At 33.5% G+C, this 13,385-nt stretch overlaps 1 protein-coding gene across 1 annotated transcript in view; it reads right to left on the reverse strand.

Annotated features, from left to right (window-relative positions):
* Positions 1–13,385, reverse strand: part of LOC127706687 (uncharacterized) — a 399,723-nt gene that overhangs the window by 310,694 nt on the left and 75,644 nt on the right. The window lies entirely within an intron of this gene.

Below are 13,385 nucleotides of genomic sequence, written 5' to 3' on the forward strand. Positions count from 1 at the left end.
TTATCTGAATACAAGGAAAGAAACATGTCACTCTGCACAAGGCGTATTCTTGATTAAGGAATAACTAAGGGTGCATTTCTTTCTAACCAAAATTTTGTAAACATTGTGTGCCGTTTGTTATCGTTTACTTAAACGCTACAAGAGTAGAAACAAATACATCGTTTAATCAGTGTTTACTGACCCTGTTTGAACTTTCAATAATGCATGCACATGTTGTTGGTAGACACACTTATTACAAAAGTTCAAACAAGTACATCGTTTAATCAGGCTGAAGTTAGAAACAAATGTAGCGTTTGTACTAACAAACGATGAACGACAAACTGTAGACGCATTTTTAGCGAGTGCATAGTTTGTCAAAGTGTATGTAAACTTTGCAAACGTATGATAGAAACAGATGATCAAAACATGTGCCGTTTGCATCGTTTGTGTTAGAAAGAAATGCACTCTAAGAAGGATCTAGGGCTTTGTTGTATTTTTGACTTCAGTAATTATAACAAAAAACCTGAAATACACTTGGGCGCTAGAGGAATCGACCCCCCCCCCCCCCCCCCCCATTTTATGTACATTTTGTTTGTGTTTTAATATTTGTTAGGAAATGTTCCCATATAATTTTTACTTATTTAATGTGTTCTTGCTCTTTTCCATACGATTTAACAATGAACCGCAGTTGACCCTCTACAATTGTTATTGTAGAATTGTATGGATAAGAGCAAGAACATACACACTGTATTTAACAAGGGAAACTAACTTAAAATATTAAAAAGATATTTACTAAAAATAATTAAAACATCAAAACAATATATATAGAAAAGGGGGGGGGGGGGGGGGGGGGTTCCATTCCACAAGCGCCTGTGGAAATATATATATATTAGTGACGATTCATTTTACATAACATTTTAATTCAATAAAATTACGGTTTGAATTTTGTATGTTATAAGAAATTTAAATTTTAGTTTATTTATTTACCGACGTCCTGACATTGCATGAAATAACTTCCCTTGGGCGTTACTCAAGCAACCATTAATCAATCAAAATCGATTACGGTAAATACTTTATAAAAATAAGGAGATGTGGTATGATTGCTAATGAGACAACTTCCCACCAAAGTTGAGATAAAGTGGATGTAAGCAATTATAGGCAACCGTACAGCCTTCAACAATGAGAAAAACCCATACCGTATAGTCGGCTATAAAAAGCCCCGTCATGGAAAATATGAACAAATCAATTGAGAAAACTAACGGCCTTATTCATAACAAAACAATTTACGAAAAAAAACAAATATGAAAACAGGCTCCTAACTTGGGACAGACACATAAAGAATGTGGCGGAGTTAAAAATTATTGTGAGCGCTCAACCCTCCCCTAACCTGAGACAGTTATGTAACAGCACAACATAACCTTTAAAGGAAAATCCAATTCAATTCGATGTTTTATTAAAGTCTCATCTCTCAACAAGTACAATCGATATTTTTATAAGTTGAAACAAAATACTACATAAAATAAGAGCCATTCTATACAGAATTATAAGAGCCTATATATTGAAATGCATAGATATACTAAATTACATAATATAAAATAATTATATTTACAATCAATAAAAATTCTACATCTTCTTAAAATTAAATAACAGGTTTTGGCACACACACGTATCATATTTACATCTGAGAATAAAAACACCAATTTTTGGTTGTCATCTTAAGTTTTTCATTAACAGTTTCAGCAACATAATATAAATGGTTTCTAAAATCGTCATAAAATGAACATCTTGGCATAACATGTCTTTTTACGCTTCGTCTTCAATAAAGCGATCACATATATTACACACTCTAGCTCGAACCCCATATGGAATTTATTGACCCCATATATATCGTATAAGGTCACTGGCACGCTGTGTAACGAATTTATCTTACCAACTATCTCAACAAATGGCATTTAGACTAGTAGCCTATCAAAGTGATCAAGTCTCTTCAATATAAAGAACCTACTTCTATTGGTCTATACAAAAACAATTGCCAATACTAACAACTTGTTAGCTTTTAGTGTGTTTTCTGCATTTATGTCGATCGTTCATCGTCAATTTCTTTCTTTGTAGAAACGTTTCAGGTTTTTCCTCAACGCCGTATTGGTTTTATAAAGGGACATAACACCACTACTAACCGTGTATCAGTATAAGCTCCGCCTACTAACCGCATATGAAATATACACAGTCTCCACGCGGTAGCTTTTAACCAATAATATTTCTAGAAATTTATTTTTCCTGTATTACTGAGCTATTTTACACAAACAGTTAGTATAATTGTAAAAATTATTGACACTGACGAAAGCTATTTGTTAAGCCGAAATATCTGTCAACACGATTTTATAACATCATCTTCGTATATTACCATCTTACTTTAAAGACCAAACAGCCTATTCAGTTCTACCAGTGATTTTTCCTTAAAATTTTGTGTGAAGGTATTTTATGATTGTAGGAACAAAATATGATTAAAAAAATTGGGGGTCACCGACTTAGTTTTGTCACTATAGCAACCTCAGTTTCGTGTTTTCCCTAATATTAACATGATATTTGCTTGTTATCTAAACTCTAAAAAAAATCCCATTATATCAACTATACAAGCACAATTCTTGTTTCACGTTAAAGAGTAGATGTGTGTCTATCAAATAAAGGTTCAAGAGTTTAAGACTCTTATTGTTTTGATCTTAAAAAAATATGATTTATTTCATTCCCGCCAAAAATAAAACGTAAGAATGGAAAATGTTCCAAGTATTAAAAAATATCTACCACTGATTTCTTCATAAAAATTTCAAGGAGAAAAGTGTAATGTGTACTCTTCAAAATAAAGCAAAAAAAAGTACATGCCACCGACCTTTCAAAAAAGTTATGAGTAATTTTCCTGTTTTTTTTTTTTCTCGTTCGTTTTGAAGAAAAGAGTTGTCTTTCTTCAAAACATTGAATCTGACGTCATAGTACAAGTTTTCCGTGCTGGCGCACAATTTGAAAAAAAAATCGCAAATTGGACGTTTGAAACCCACATTTAAATTTTCAAGAATAACAACTATATTCACCTACTTTATTATCCGGTAATACAAGAGATCACATACATGTATCAGTATCAGATCTCATGATGTTGTTGCCGCACAAAATTAACCTTCAGAAACACTATCCGTCGGAATGAAAAATTGTTCGAAATAACCTTATACGCCGCTTTAGAAAGGAAAGTCTGTTTTTGTCCTCTCCCTCTCGTTAGCAAAATCATTGAAAATAAAAAGTGAAATGAAAGATGACACTGGCTAACTAACAGACTATTTGACTATATATTAGACTAGATGTGTGGGTTTATTTTGTCGCGTCAATTTCAGAAGTTTGCCCTAGCGCACTCCTTCGCCACTGTTGTGTTGACAGACGGACAGACATACGAACGGACGGACTTCTTTAAACCATTATGTGTTCCGACCAAGACGAGCGTATACAAATCATTCCATCTAGTTTGTGGATTCATTATTTCTGAATAATTAAAATTATAGGTATATATAAAGTGTGTGATTCTAAAACGTTATACATCCATTAATATGGAAAGCCACAGTGAACCCCCCGATTATTATTATTTTCCCCTTAGAAATACATGGATTTAAATAAATCTTCGGCTTTTAGAATCCTGCCGATTATTATCAATTTTAAAATCTTCGGCTTTTAAAACTAAAGACCCCGGCGATTATTTTCAATGTCAAAATCTTCGACTTTTAAAAATTCACCGCCGATTATTTTAATGTCGAAATCTTCGGCTTTTAAAAATTCACCGCCGATTATTACTATACTATATAATAAAATATTAATTTTCGCGAACCATTTAGGTCACAGAAATTCCAAAAAATGGCATCAGTAAGGAGAGTTGTACAAATGATGTGAATACACAGAACCCGGATCCAAATTATCTTTTACTAAAAGTATTCATCATTTTCTGTTTTGTATGTACTAACAACATTTCATTTTTCTACAATTTCAATTAAAATATTATAAAACCTGCAGTTCAATAGGTCACATGCCCCAAATAAACATTCCCCGATTGGTCGAACTACTGTGGCCTCGGTGTAAAGCAACGCAAGCCTCGATGTAAAGATCACGCTTCCAAAAATAGAGGTATGTCCCAACTTAACATTCCCAGATTGGTTGAATTACTGCTCGATGTAAAGCAACGGAAGCCTTGATGCAATGAAGAAAAGGGGTTGACAGAATACACGTAATCGTTATAAATTTTAACTTCATGGTTCTTATGCAAGCAAATTTAATAAACAATGATTTTATACAGTTGTGTTATTGTTTTCACCTTACATAGGGCTTTATTTCTGATCTTATTTCTGTGTACACAATTCTGAATCTACATATTTCACCTATATCAATATTAGGTTATCCGTTTGGACGATTCCATATACTATTATGTTTTAGATTTTTTTTAGCTTCAGTGTCGAGTTGGTGTATAGTATTGAGGGCTGTCTGCGAGAAATAAATCCTTTTTTCTGATAGATTAACTAAATTCAAAACCAATATAAAAATAGTTAACACATATATTTTATTTAACTGAGTAAATTAAAACAGTCCACAGACTGACCCATCATCATTTTTTTGACACCTTGCACTGAAATATCATAGTTGCACACTAACATTGCTCATCATTCCATCATCCGAGCCCTAGGTCAGCAATAGGGACAGAAGATAACTATTCATCGGCCCATAACACTACAAAGCCCGAGTCCAGAGCACCGGTCCAGGTCCATCACATACCGGTAAGTCACTTGTATTACACCATGAACATGTTGACAATCTTGTACTAATTTGTTATCATAGTTACTATATTTATAGAAAAAAAACATCCAATGTAGTTGAAAATGAGAAAATACCAAATGTAAACGAGTGTTCAATTTCGACCAACGGCATTAACAGAAACACTGCTATGACGCATATGAATACAGTCACCTGTGTAGTTATTGAGAACCTACATAATCAGTTTCATTGTAGTTTATCATTCATGTTTGAAATAACATCCAATCTAAAATACCTTCATAACATGCATGTTTATCTTAGTATTCAGAACACCATATACAAGATGGCAAAGCAAGATCCTAGATGGACAAAATTAAAACCATCTAAAATGCTCTTAATTTTCTCTTACTCATGATCGTAAAGTCGAATGATATCCAGACAAATCCTGGCCCTAGTAACGACAGCACAAAATATCTATGTGTTACTTGTGATCAGTCAGTTAACTGGGACCACATAGGCATTGTATGTGAGACATGTGATAAATGGTTTCATATCAATTGCCAAGGTATCCACTCAAAAAGTTACGAAGATCTTAATGACAGCATGATAAGCTGGCACTGCATTATCTGTGACAAACCAAACTACAGCACGGTACTTTTTGATCTACATAGTCTTGACTCACCGAATCCATTTGCAAGCCTTTATATTGGTGACATCAATCACTCAAATTCTCCATCAAGTCCAGATTATCAGAATCAAAACATCAAGCCTCTTCATGCATCTACACCCATACGTAAAAAAACTCGGGTGTCATCTTTTAAAAAGCCTTTGAGAGTACTTAATATCAACTTTCAGTCAATTAAAAACAAGCAACACCTAGTAAATAACATCATTGACAGCACAAAGCCTGACATAATATTTGGCACAGAAACTTGGCTAAACCCAAAAATAAAAGATGTCGAAATATTTCCTGACAATTTCAAATTGTACAGAAATGACAGAAAAAAGACAGAAACAGACAAAGAAGGGGGTGGTGTTCTTATAGCTATAAAGAAAGAACTTATTAGCTCTGAGGTATATGAACTTGCACCCCCGGACAAAACAGAAATGGTCTGGGCAAAAGTAGACATTGTTGGTTCGAAAACATTGTACTTAAGCTCTTTCTACAATCCAAAAACATCTGACGAAACTAGTCTCAGAAACTTTGACTTAATGATAAGAAAAGCCACACAAATAAAAAATTCCACGCTTATTATAGGGGAAGACTTTAATCTCCCTGGTTGGGATTAGAACAACAGATCACTAAAACCAAACACTAATTACCCACAGCTTCATTACTTCTTTGGCAACTCACTTGACGACACATGTCTCACCCAAATTGTTGATGTCCCTACACGTAAAGACAATATTCTTGATCTGATAATTACAAACTTACCAAACCAAGTACAGCGTGTTGAAGTTATTCCCGGCCTATCTGATCATGATATTGTGTTTGCCGAATTTGCAATAGCTTCATCAAAACTTAAACAAAAGCCTAGAATAATTCCATTATATAAAAAAGCAAATTGGAGCACAATTAAACAAGAAATAAACACTTCATATAAACATCTCTTTGAAAACCAGCAACATCTTTGTGTAAATGAAATGTGGAACTGTTTTAAAGCAACAATAATAAAAGCAGTGAAAGATCACATCCCACATAAAACAGCAAAAACAAAGGACGGTCACCCATGGATCACAATGGAAACAAAACGGCTCATTAGAAAAAGAGATAGACTTTATAAAAAATCAAAAAAATCCGGGAATGCATCTCTTACTAAAAAATACAAAGAGGTTAAACACCAGGTACAAAAATGTATACGAAAATCATACTGGGAATACATTGAAAGCATCATATTACCACCACAAGATGGAACAAATTTTGGCACTATGAAAAAATTTTGGACCTATATTAAACATAAAAAAACTGATTATAGTGGTATTACTGAAATTAAACAAGATGGCAAACTCTTAACTGATCCACTACAAAAAGCTGGGGCACTTAACGCACAATTCCAGTCTGTATTCACACCAGCATCAAATATCTCCCATAAAGAATTTGTCAAACAGTGTAACATGCCACAGAATACTCTTTTTCCACCCATAACAAAATTAATCATAAAAACAGAAGGTATACAAAAACTTTTACATAACTTAAATCCTAACAAAGCAGCAGGACCAGACGAAATTAAACCAAGATTTTTAAAAGAACTTTCACATGAAATTGCACCAATACTTACCATTATCTTTGAGAAGTCAGTTAAAACAGGTGTTGTTCCAGATGACTGGAAAACTGCCCATGTCTCTCCTGTATACAAAAAAGGCCAAAAATATAACCCTGAAAACTACCGCCTATATCTCTCACATGTATTTGTTGCAAACTTTTAGAACACATAGTAGTTAAACACATCATCATGATCATGACACATGCAGATAATCACAACATTTTATATCCCCTACAGCATGGATTTCGCAGAGGTCGATCCTGCGAAACACAACTACTTGAATTTATAGATGATGTCTCACTTAACATGGAAGACGGTAAACAAACAGATATTTTGGTCATGGATTTTTCTAAAGCATTCGATAAAGTTTCACATTCTCTTCTTACTAATAAGCTTCACCATTACGGGATACAGGGGGAATTAAATTACTGGATACAAAATTTTCTAAGCAATCGTAAACAGGCAGTAGTTCTAGAGGGGGAAAAATCTGAGTATGTTGCAGTTGAGTCAGGTGTTCCACAGGGGTCAGTTCTTGGACCAAGTCTCTTCCTGTATTATATTAACGACATTCCAACTGGTCTTACATCTACAGTACGTTTATTTGCAGACGACACAATAGTGTATTTGGCAATAAAATCAAATTCCGAAGCATCCACATTACAAAAAGATCTTGACAAACTGGCATCGTGGGAAACTATGTGGAAAATGGCATTCCACCCAGATAAGTGTAATGTAATTTCAGTCACCAGAAATAAAAAACCAATCAAATTTAACTACACATTACACAATCACTCATTAGAACATGTAACAACAGCAAAATATCTGGGGGTTACCATCAGTTCCAACTTTAAATGGGATGTGCACATAAATAACATATGCAAGAAAGCTAATAGCACCCTAGGCTTTCTAAGGAGGAACCTGAACATAAGCTCAACATCAATTAAAGAGCAAGCATACAAGTCCCTAGTAAGACCATCACTAGAGTATGCTTGCTCTGTTTGGGATCCATACTTACAACAAGACATAGATAGCATTGAAAAAGTTCAAAGGAGGGCTGCGCGTCTTGTTACCAACAAATACAGAAACACCTCAAGCGTTGGTAACATGTTACAACATCTTGAATGGCGCAGCCTCTCTGACAGAAGAAAAGACTCAAGATTGGTAATGCTTTATAAAATTGAACACGAAAAGGTTGCAATACCTAAAAATAATAAATTAATCCCACAAAAAAGACAAACAAGACATTCAAATTCGAACAGCTTCCAAATTTCATCCTGCAAAACACAGTACAGAAAAGAATCCTACTTTCCAAGAACTATTACCGACTGGAACAAACTACCGGACAACATTGTAAATTGCACTTCAGTAGACTCTTTCAAATCTTCAATTTCAAAGCATCAATATTAACTCAACTATTACATCATACTTAATTATACAAAGCATTTTTTTTTTTTTTTAATTTTTTCGTATTTTTTAAAGATTGTATATATATCAATCTATGTCTTGTTGTAAGTTTCCTCCTGTGACATAATCTTCAATTTGTTGAAGGCGGTCACTATATGGTAGAAGTAGAAGTAGAAGAAATTGATCGGAATGTGAATGATACATAAACCTAAAATTCGTTTTGGTCTATCCCAGTGATGACATTTGCGCGGGAATTTAGTCCATTGACATCGTAATATAATTTACTTTGGATTATAATTATCTTTAGATGTAATGTTACAGGATTTAATGTGAAATTATTTGTCTCTTCTTTTATAGTACACGAGTTTGACGTCAGGTTTGTACACATGAAGTCTCTAGTCTAAAAAAAGCCAGTGACAGAACGATAAACAGATAAGCAACTGTCTAGGGCCAAGTAAGGGAGGTGAAAAGGCCAGTATTACGCAGAACGATAAACAGTTACATAGACGGATCCAGGGGGTGGGGAAAATTTGGTTGATTTAATAGGGAAGCAAGGGCGGATCCAGCCATTTTATAAAAGGGGGGTTCCCAACTCAGGACAAAGGGTTGGGGGGGGGGGGGGGGTTCCAACTATGTGTCCCCATTCAAATGCATTGATCTTCTAACCCTCGGAACCCTCCCCACGGATCCGCCAATGGGGAAGCATGACGGGAGTGGGCAACCCTTAGGTCAGTCAGCGGCCACCCCCTTTTATGAAAAGTTGTGGATCCTCCACCGAGATTTATTTAAGCAGGTTTTCTTTGTGTAGATACCTTAAAATATCGCCAACTGTGGCTGAGTACACAATTTGATTCATTTTAGCTCATTAGCTGGGCTCACTCGCTAAAAAGGTTCATTGCGGGCCTGCTCACTGGCTAACATTTTACGATATTCATGACTCGTGTAGAAAAGCCGATAATCTATACATGTGTGTGAGGAGTAGTTATCAAGCTTGCTTTCGTTTGTAAAAACTGTCTTAGGCCAAGTTAGGGAGGTGAAAAAGCCAGTAATAGAACGATAAACAGATGATCAGGTTTTCTTCATATAGATTCCTTAAAATATCCCCCACTGAGGACACAATTTGATTCATTTTAGCTCATTAGCTGCGCTCACTCACCATAATAGGTTCATTGTGGCTTACTGGCTAATATGTGTAGAAAAGCTGATAACCTATACATACATGTACATGTATATGGTCAGATCATATGTTTTCGTACGTCGTATGCATTTGTACTATGCATGCCTTTTCAATGGAAATTGTGACGACAGTATGCATTCTTAATAGCACGAAAAACGATGAGAAAAGAATACATATGTTAACCAAAATTTTTCAGCAACGTCAAAATATGTGAGGACACCCTATCAAGATCTATCAACAATGATCAAGCTTGCGTTCATGTTGCGTTAAAACTGTTTTAGGAAGGTGAAAAATACCAACAATATAACAATTAAAAACCAATTGTTCAGAGAACAATTGAAGGTCTTTACACCCATAAAGATCTATTTTGATATAAAAATATTAAAATTCATTTTAAAATGTCATTTCCAGCGTCAAATGATAGCTTATTGTACGCTGATTCCAAAAATATATGGTTTCTATACATTTTTTTTAAATAAGGGAGATAATTTGTTACTTCCGGTTTGAAAAATGTTACTTCCGGTATAATTTGAATGTTTACTTGACACTGATTCCAAAAATATATGGTTCTATATACTTTTATATTAAATAAGTAGAAAAAATAGCTACTTCCCGTTTACACAAGGTCACTGCCGGTTGGATTTTCAAGGTCAAATGGCTTGCGACCTAATGCAAAAAGTCCCATGGCTTTATGTATACATATGAGGTAAAAGCAAAGGTCAAAATCTAGAACGTCAAATTTACCTTTGACCTTGAGCTCAATTTTAAGGTCATTAACCAAGGACCTCAAATCAAAAGACCCTAGGTCTTAATTATATATGGTTAATGAGTTATATCACCATACGCGTATTTTTAAATACAAGAGGGGAGAAAACTCTAATTTAATGTTAGCGCACCATTTAAACCAAAATGTATGTGTTACGACATGTCGCAACTAACAATTTAGTAATAATATGTTGTCGATATCTTATACGGTTTTTGAAAACAAGTGAAAATAAGCTAAAATCAAAATTTTGAATATGACCTTGACCTTTGACCTTGACCAAATTTTCCTTTTTTTGGACCAAGGAACTCAAATCAAAAGACCCTAGGTCTCAATCACTTATGGTTTACCAGTTAGAAATTCATATCACTTATATCAAATGCATAAGAAGAAATAACTCTCATATGGAGTCTTCGGAACCCTTCGGTGAAAACCAAACTCAACATCCTGAAGATATAGCGAGCAATCTGGTAAAATAAATTTGTCGTAATCTTTTACGGTTGCAAAGGAGTAGGGCCAAAAGAAAAACAGTGTTTGGGGAGATAACTCTTACAACGTAAAGTATTCGGTTAAGCGGTTGTCAGTTTCAAAAGCGTATAAACTGTTCGATATCATATACCAAATATCTAAGCGACATCTTGTGAAACAACAATACTACGCAAGAAAAAAACTAGGCGGAAGAAAAAAAAAATAATAATAATAATCAGAACAAAACCAATAGGTCTTTCCACTGAAAAGTGGAAAGACCTAATAATAATCAGAACAAAAGCGATAGGTCATGAAGGACCTGTAGTACAAAGTATACCACTGGATTGAGCTCTTTGTCTAAGTGTATTATTAAAGTGCTTTGCTTTGAGCTCAGTTCATTGTTGTGCAAATTTTCTTTTTGAAATAAAGATTTGACTGACAACTCTCATGTACAAGGATTTGTCAGGGTAGTATCCATTCTATGTACAATGTAAGTAATAAGGAGATAAAAGCATTTTATTATGATTTGAACCAATAAACCAAATTTAAAAAAAGAACAAATTTACCCAACAATGCTACACTCGCTACTAGCAATATGATGCTAGGTTGTTTTAATACATCTGTACTGCCTACTGATGACTGAGTGTAAATGGTCATTCAGTATGTTAAAAAAAGAGACCAAAATTTATAAGGCCTATCTGGCCTAATTGATTTCTAAAACTATATTTCATTGTACATGTTCAACATTTTTCATTCATTTGTTTATTTCTTAATTAGTGTGAATTAACATTGTTACAGCAAATGTTAATTACTACACTTTCATACCACAACAAATACTGTATTGGTATCACTTATATTTGTATCCATATAACAAAAAAAATTGAAAAGAGAATAATTTTGCAATACCTTTTTCATATTGAATACTATAAATAACTTTTTTGATATTTAGACATATTAAGTAGATTTTCATAATACCCACTTGACATGCTTGAAATTCTATCAGATTACTTTTGGAGCAGTTATGAGTCTGAAGCATGCTCACAAAGGTTTTTTTGTTGATATCATTTTCATATTGGTCAAAACTTTTTTTTGCTTCGGCCAACTTTGGAGGAGATGTTATCAAAGAATTGATAAAAAACAACACAAAAGTTTACTTTCTAGCTCATCTAGCCCCAAACATCATGTCAGGCATTGTCATTACTAAAAACTAATAAATGTCTTCTAATCTGAGAAACGATTTCGACATTTTAACAAAATATTTTACTAATGATACTGACAATCCACCACAAATTAATATAAATAGAACCACACAAATAGTGAGCAAATACATACAAAAAAGATGTGGTATGATTGCCAATGAGACAATTCTCCACAACAGACCAAAATGACACAGAAATTAACAACTACGGGTCACCGTACAGCCTTCAACAATGAGCAAAGCCCATAATGCATAGTCATTTATGTTATTTATGTACACAAAATAAACGAAAAACAAATATTATGTACCACATAGACAAACGACAACCACTGAATTACAGCCTCCTGATATCATGTTCTCAGATATCATCTCCCATTTTAAAAAAAATCACATGAAAAAATGAACCTATTATGTGTTGCTCTCCTAGCTACAAAATGTATCCAAAATCAAAGATGTGGAAAATATTCTATCATAATCATTTGGTAATTAATGCAATTAGTGTCTTTACCGTGCCAGTCTTGAACATAAAATCTAAATATTAAATAAACAACACTCCTCATGCTCAGGTTGGTTGTCATCGTGCAACACAGTTAATAACACCATATAGGAAAAACATAGAACTCCTTTTGTCATATAAAACACTGTCAAACATCCAAACATACTATCCACATTCATCTGTGTCCACACTTGTTATATTTACAAATTACATTCAATATTACAATGCATCTAAATTTTTGTAAAACATTACATTTCTTTGTCCTGGGATAAAACGTCGAACATTATATTACATATTATGACCAGCTCTGCATAATAGTACAAATTATTTTTAGGGACTGATGAAGGGAATTGTTTTGCGATGTTGGCCTTTTTCAATTGTTTTATATTTTGATTTATTGATTTATATTTGAGTTACACGAGTATAAGACAAATAAAAGATGCACTAATCAATAAATGTGCAAACTATAATTTAATGAATTAACTTTTAATAACTATTAATAAATCAAACTGAAATATATACATGATAAGAGTAAGTGACTTAAAAACGAAATATCATTCTCCTTTCAACAGATCTACACCAATATTACCATTATTTACTACATATTGGAAGCGTAACATTTTATTAATAAGCCAATCAAATCTTAGAAAATAAAACTCATAGACTGAAACACCAGATTGTCTATTTTTTTATATATTTTTACAATAGTTAATAAAGCTTTACTATTCTCCTAGCTAACACACAAGAATACTTAAATTTCAGGAATAAAGTACAAACTCAAATAGATTATAGCTATAATAAAACAAGTTTATACGCCTGAATATATATGATATTATGTACAACAAATTAGGAATATA

This window comes from Mytilus californianus, unplaced genomic scaffold, assembly GCF_021869535.1.
Source record: "Mytilus californianus isolate M0D057914Y unplaced genomic scaffold, xbMytCali1.0.p SCAF_6, whole genome shotgun sequence".
Classification (NCBI taxonomy): Eukaryota; Metazoa; Mollusca; class Bivalvia; order Mytilida; family Mytilidae; genus Mytilus; species Mytilus californianus.